This window comes from Seriola aureovittata, chromosome 3 (assembly GCF_021018895.1).
Source record: "Seriola aureovittata isolate HTS-2021-v1 ecotype China chromosome 3, ASM2101889v1, whole genome shotgun sequence".
NCBI lineage: Eukaryota > Metazoa > Chordata > Actinopteri > Carangiformes > Carangidae > Seriola > Seriola aureovittata.
In genome coordinates this window covers 203,647-210,205 of record NC_079366.1, presented here as the reverse complement: position 1 = coordinate 210,205, position 6,559 = coordinate 203,647, and the positions used below count along the sequence as shown (strand labels likewise).

General features: G+C 43.2%; 4 non-coding genes across 4 annotated transcripts; all 4 read right to left on the bottom strand.

The window, feature by feature from the left end:
• Nucleotides 1–1,153: 1,153 nt before the first annotated feature.
• Nucleotides 1,154–1,294, bottom strand: LOC130167119 (U4 spliceosomal RNA). Its single transcript, XR_008827232.1, has one exon. It is a non-coding gene; the product is annotated as a U4 spliceosomal RNA (small nuclear RNA).
• Nucleotides 1,295–1,998: 704 nt separating this feature from the next.
• On the bottom strand, nt 1,999–2,190 carry LOC130167117 (U2 spliceosomal RNA). The gene has a single exon (XR_008827230.1). It is a non-coding gene; the product is annotated as a U2 spliceosomal RNA (small nuclear RNA).
• Nucleotides 2,191–2,372: 182 nt separating this feature from the next.
• Nucleotides 2,373–2,484, bottom strand: LOC130167122 (U5 spliceosomal RNA). The gene has a single exon (XR_008827235.1). It is a non-coding gene; the product is annotated as a U5 spliceosomal RNA (small nuclear RNA).
• A 1,202-nt stretch (nt 2,485–3,686) lies between these two features.
• On the bottom strand, nt 3,687–3,827 carry LOC130167121 (U4 spliceosomal RNA). Its single transcript, XR_008827234.1, has one exon. It is a non-coding gene; the product is annotated as a U4 spliceosomal RNA (small nuclear RNA).
• Nucleotides 3,828–6,559: the final 2,732 nt, after the last annotated feature.

The following is a 6,559-nucleotide window of genomic DNA, read 5'->3' as shown; positions in this document are numbered from 1 at the left end:
CACCACCATCGCGGTAGGCTTGTCTTTGCTTGCCGCCAGCCAAGTCCCGGGACTCGCCAGTGCCACCTTGTCACAGGCTCTATCCAATGGGGTTGTGGAGGAAAGAGCCTGCGCCTTAAGGTCCAAGTTACCAAAAACTTGAAGTTATCAGGCACCGGTGAGCAGCCACAAAAACACAGAGAAAAAGTGTTTGACGGGATTCGGGCAGCATTTCCTCTGTTTCCGCTTTGTCGGCCAACAGTCAACATTCCAAATCTCACTGCGCTTTTTGGAGTCTTTGTCTAAGCTGCTGATTGTGTGCTGCACTAGCACTGGTCAGGTTGTGTGCTGCACTAGCACTGGTCAGGTTGTGTGCTGCACAAGCCCTGGTCAGGTTGAGTCCATCATTTCAAAGAGTGACCCCACCGTTCTTCCCCCCTTGTATTGACCTTTGTTAATGTTGAAATCCCAGTTACTTCAGGTGAGTGACAAAAACCAGTTAATGCGACCATCTTCTCAAGCGACGTGAAGCCGGCGCCTTCCCGTCTTTGAGGAGGTGTTGTGTTCTTTGGGGGCTTTTCTTTTGCTCGTAGCATGCCCGTCGACAACACTGTTTGAATGGGTGCAGGGAGAATTGATGAGTCCACTGAGCATCCTATCAGTAGGGAGAGTCCTCTGCTAGACCCCAGAGAAAAAGAAAGCATTATGGATCAGAATGGATAAATTGGTGGACAGTCCACCATCATTTGATTTGCATTCATGGCAAATTGGCGACACAGAGGGGTAAAACGTATGTAACGTGACCTCTGAATAATGAAAACCATCAATCACTTTCAAACGGAATTAACCTGCGCCTGCTCTTCATTGACCATCTATATATACAGGAAAGAGCAGTCCTCCATATTTTAACGGCCAACACAGCATTCATTTCCCTTTCCCAAGCCTTCTTTTGACATTTAACACGCACCCAATCAGTAGAAAAGAAGTTGACTCATTTACTGATGAACTCCTTGATCTCCCATGAAAGAGAAATGAATTCCACAAGAGTGAGGCCACTCTCCCAAGTGGCCTAAAAATGAGGGATGTTTCCCTTCACAGCCACATAAATGGGAACACCAAAGAGCTAAATATCATGAATCAACTGGAGATTTGTCATCAATACAGAGTTGAAAGGTCCCTGCAGGGACCAACAAAAATTGCCACAGCTGACTGTATTTCAAGTCATCCAGGCGGGGTATTGGGTTAAGTTTTCAACTAGCAATAATCACGTCTCAGCAGAACTTCACAGACTATGAAATCGCCCCTGCGAAAGAGTAAAGAGAGCAACTACCAGTTTACAAATGGAGCTGGTGCAACACTGACAACACACGTGGTGCACTTCCCATCCCGTGCATTTTTTGTTTACGGCAAACCCCGCCTCTTCCGGGCAACAGCAGTCATGGGCGTATTAGTTCAATGCAGAATACAACTTCCACTTACTTGGGTTTTAAGCGATGACCCAGAGCTGCAATACTTTAGACGCTGCCATGTAACGTTTTGTCTTTTTTGTGTGTGTGTGTGTGTTATATTGTTTGAACACATTTCCATATCAAATTTTAAGTCAAACCACCAACAATGCTCAAAAATCCAGCTAGACATAGTCACATATATACAGCAATAGAAAAATGTGGTCAGGTTGGGTCCAGATATTTAAAAAGTGACCCTACCGGTCTTCCCATTTATGTTGACCTTTTCAACTTTTTCCAATCCCGGGTGATTAGCCAAAACAGGTTAATCCAAGCAGAATATGAAGCACCCTACAGTTGGTGTCTTCCGACCTTTCAAGAAGAAGTTATTTTGCCAGTACCATGGCCCATCAACAATGCTGTTACGCATTCGGTCATGTCCGTTGAGTTGGTTTGCACGATCGTAATGGGTTCAAAACTGCAGGGGGAGCCGACTTCCTTTCTTCGAGCCAACGACAAAGTGTCAGGTGAAACTCTGTGTTTGTGTCATTGCTTGGTTTTCCACAAGGCGAAAGAAGGTTGCACCGTACCCGGCGGCACTGCAATGCCGGGACGATGCGTGGAGCGAACGGAGCAAGCCCCTTTTTCAGCTCCCAGCTCTAAAAATCACTTTAATATGTTTGTCCTCGTATAGAGGACATATCAGATATTAAACTGATAAGAACAGATACTACACTTGATCTTAGCCAAAAGGCCGAGAAGCGATGAGCTCCCGGTGTCTGATGTCCAGCTCACACTCTTGGCACAAATCTCACTAGTCGCGGTTTCCTGTTTCTGACACGAGCCTGACAACGGCTGCTTTTTAGCACCTCCGCCCAAGCTCTCCATTGTGCCGCCCTCATTTGTGATGTGGACAGCTTTTTGACCTTTAACAAACTCAAAGGGCTTCGCCGTTAGGCAAAGCCTGCCAAAAATAGCTTGAACTCGTTGCTGTTCCTCTCCACGGAAGTCTTTAGTAAAAGGCGAAAGACTTGTGCGTTATGAAGAGAAACCAGAGTCAGTACAGCCCCTCGCTCCAAGGACAGCCCAGGAGTCTATTCTTCCACAGTCACCACCATCGCGGTAGGCTTGTCTTTGCTTGCCGCCAGCCAAGTCCCGGGACTCGCCAGTGCCACGTTGTCACAGGCTCTATCCAATGGGGTTGTGGAGGAAAGAGCCTGCGCCTTAAGGTCCAAGTTACCAAAAACTTGAAGTTATCAGGCACCGGTGAGCAGCCACAAAAACACAGAGAAAAAGTGTTTGACGGGATTCGGGCAGCATTTCCTCTGTTTCCGCTTTGTCGGCCAACAGTCAACATTCCAAATCTCACTGCGCTTTTTGGAGTCTTTGTCTAAGCTGCTGATTGTGTGCTGCACTAGCACTGGTCAGGTTGTGTGCTGCACTAGCACTGGTCAGGTTGTGTGCTGCACAAGCCCTGGTCAGGTTGAGTCCATCATTTCAAAGAGTGACCCCACCGTTCTTCCCCCCTTGTATTGACCTTTGTTAATGTTGAAATCCCAGTTACTTCAGGTGAGTGACAAAAACCAGTTAATGCGACCATCTTCTCAAGCGACGTGAAGCCGGCGCCTTCCCGTCTTTGAGGAGGCGTTGTGTTCTTTGGGGGCTTTTCTTTTGCTCGTAGCATGCCCGTCGACAACACTGTTTGAATGGGTGCAGGGAGAATTGATGAGTCCACTGAGCATCCTATCAGTAGGGAGAGTCCTCTGCTAGACCCCAGAGAAAAAGAAAGCATTATGGATCAGAATGGATAAATTGGTGGACAGTCCACCATCATTTGATTTGCATTCATGGCAAATTGGCGACACAGAGGGGTAAAACGTATGTAACGTGACCTCTGAATAATGAAAACCATCAATCACTTTCAAACGGAATTAACCTGCGCCTGCTCTTCATTGACCATCTATATATACAGGAAAGAGCAGTCCTCCATATTTTAACGGCCAACACAGCATTCATTTCCCTTTCCCAAGCCTTCTTTTGACATTTAACACGCACCCAATCAGTAGAAAAGAAGTTGACTCATTTACTGATGAACTCCTTGATCTCCCATGAAAGAGAAATGAATTCCACAAGAGTGAGGCCACTCTCCCAAGTGGCCTAAAAATGAGGGATATTTCCCTTCACAGTCACATAAATGGGAACACCAAAGAGCTAAATATCATGAATCAACTGGAGATTTGTCATCAATACAGAGTTGAAAGGTCCCTGCAGAGACCAACAAAAATTGCCACAGCTGACTGTATTTCAAGTCATCCAGGCGGGGTATTGGGTTAAGTTTTCAACTAGCAATAATCACGTCTCAGCAGAACTTCACAGACTATGAAATCGCCCCTGCGAAAGAGTAAAGAGAGCAACTACCAGTTTACAAATGGAGCTGGTGCAACACTGACAACACACGTGGTGCACATCTCATCCCGTGCATTTTTTGTTTACGGCAAACCCCGCCTCTTCCGGGCAACAGCAGTCATGGGCGTATTAGTTCAATGCAGAATACAACTTCCACTTACTTGGGTTTTAAGCGATGACCCAGAGCTGCAATACTTTAGACGCTGCCATGTAACGTTTTGTCTTTTTTGTGTGTGTATTTGTGTGTGTGTGTGTGTGTTATATTGTTTGAACACATTTCCATATCAAATTTTAAGTCAAACCACCAACAATGCTCAAAAATCCAGCTAGACATAGTCACATATATACAGCAATAGAAAAATGTGGTCAGGTTGGGTCCAGATATTTAAAAAGTGACCCTACCGGTCTTCCCATTTATGTTGACCTTTTCAACTTTTTCCAATCCCGGGTGATTAGCCAAAACAGGTTAATCCAAGCAGAATATGAAGCACCCTACAGTTGGTGTCTTCCGACCTTTCCAGAAGAAGTTATTTTGCCAGTACCATGGCCCATCAACAATGCTGTTACGCATTCGGTCATGTCCGTTGAGTGGGTTTGCACGATCGTAATGGGTTCAAAACTGCAGGGGGAGCCGACTTCCTTTCTTCGAGCCAACGACAAAGTGTCAGGTGAAACTCTGTGTTTGTGTCATTGCTAGGTTTTCCACAAGGCGAAAGAAGGTTGCACCGCACCGTAATAAAAATCTTTTTATATTGATGAAGTATTTATTAATAGTGATATTTATGTATTTATTGGATATTTCTATAATCATGATATGTATACTTATTAATCAATAAAATAATTTATTTATTACCTCTACATTAAATACTATACAGTAAACCCCCCTGGGTTTTAAATTGTTTATTTATTTATTTATTTTTTTATTATTAGCGACTAAGGAGCCAGCTATTAGATAACTGTATTCCATATTGCATATGCATATATATGTATACATACACACACGTACACGTATATACATACATGCTATTTGTTATTTATTTTGTAGAGAAAAAAAGGGTTAGATTATTCCTAATGTTCACACTGGATCACCCTCTGTTTTTGGCTTATTTTAGCTTTTTTTAAAAAGAAGAAAGGAAGAAGGAGAACAATAAAATCTGTGCTATTTACAACAAAATGAATCATCTCTGCTCCTGACTCCTCTGTCTGTGTTCCTTTCATGACTCCATTGTCTTTATAATATATACATAAATTAGGCTATTAGGAACACAAAATATAATAAATAATAAATAGGGTGATCCAGTGGACATGAAGCTAAACAGAATCCGGCTAAGGTGTTGACAAAATGCGTCTGGTTAGGATTAGGTCCTCTTTGATGTGGTTATGTTTAGGGTCAGATGAAACCGGTTAGTATTAGGGCCTTCAGTGACCTGGTTAGGTTTAGGGCCCCCACTATACCGGTTAGGGTTAGGCAAAAATGCAGATAATTAGGTTCAGAATCGAATGGTTAGGATTAGGATAAAATAACCGGGTTAGGCTTATCTTAAAGGATGACCTGGTTAGGGTTAGGGCAAGATGCCCGGTGATTGGATTAAGGATGTCATTGTAATTAAGAGTGTAAGTTCCCACGGGAATGAGGGGGCAGAGGTGAGACCACACCTGGACTGGAGGCACCGGCATGGTTAGGATTAGAAAATAAAGGATTGCGCCACCGCGAAGCGGTGATGCAAGCTGTGCACACTCCATCCAATCCCATGCAGTCCCTCTCTTAGCCCTCATTTAGTCCCTGTGGGAATCTAGTGTCCAATTTACTAATCCAGGTCCTCTCTGTCCTCTGTCTCTGGGCTGTTGTCCAATTTGGATTACACTGGAGGACAGAGGCCTGTACTGAATGCCAGCCATGCTGTATGAAGTGTTTAACCAGCTGAGTGTGGATGTCTTTTCTCTTCAAAATATTATATCTATGTTGTGTGAATCTGATTCGGATTGTGTTTCCTGTTTCACCAACATACTGAGGTCCACATTGTTTACAAATGATGATATATACACAATTTTTGGATGAAATATTTCCCTGATTCTCAATTTTATATACATTTTTATTATTTTTATTAGACACCCATACTTGCTGTTTAAAGAATTCAGTATTACCCTTTAATTTGGAATCTATTAGTGGTTTAATTTTGGCTTTCACCAGGTAATCCTTTAAATTTTTGTTTTTCCTGAATGCAGCAATGATCCTGTGGTTCTGGAGGAGTTCCCTTCCTTTCCTGGAGTCTTCAAAGTTATTTCTGATTTCTCTGACCAGCTTCACCGTGGATGCCGAGTAGGTGGTGATAAAAGGAATATAGAGGACACATTATTGGGCTTAATTTGGAGGAACTTTTTGAAGGAGTTTCTTAGGAAGGTCCTGGAGTACCCCCTGTGGGCCAATACAGAAAAGAGCACCCCAGTGGCCTTTTTAAAATCCTCATTTTGGGTGCAGATCCTGTGGAACCGTAATAATTGAGATTTGATTAGACCTGCAAAAGTGTGTTTAGGGTGAAAGCTGGTCTTATGGAGCAAAGCATGAGTATCCGTCTCTTTAAAAAAAACCTTAATATCTAATCTATTGGTTTCATTAAATTTGGGTCCTTTAAATGTTGTTGTGTCCAGGAAGTCAATAGAATTGTGATTTGAAGTGGATTTTAATTTAATAGACGGATTAAAATTATTAAGAGTGTTCAGGAAAAGCT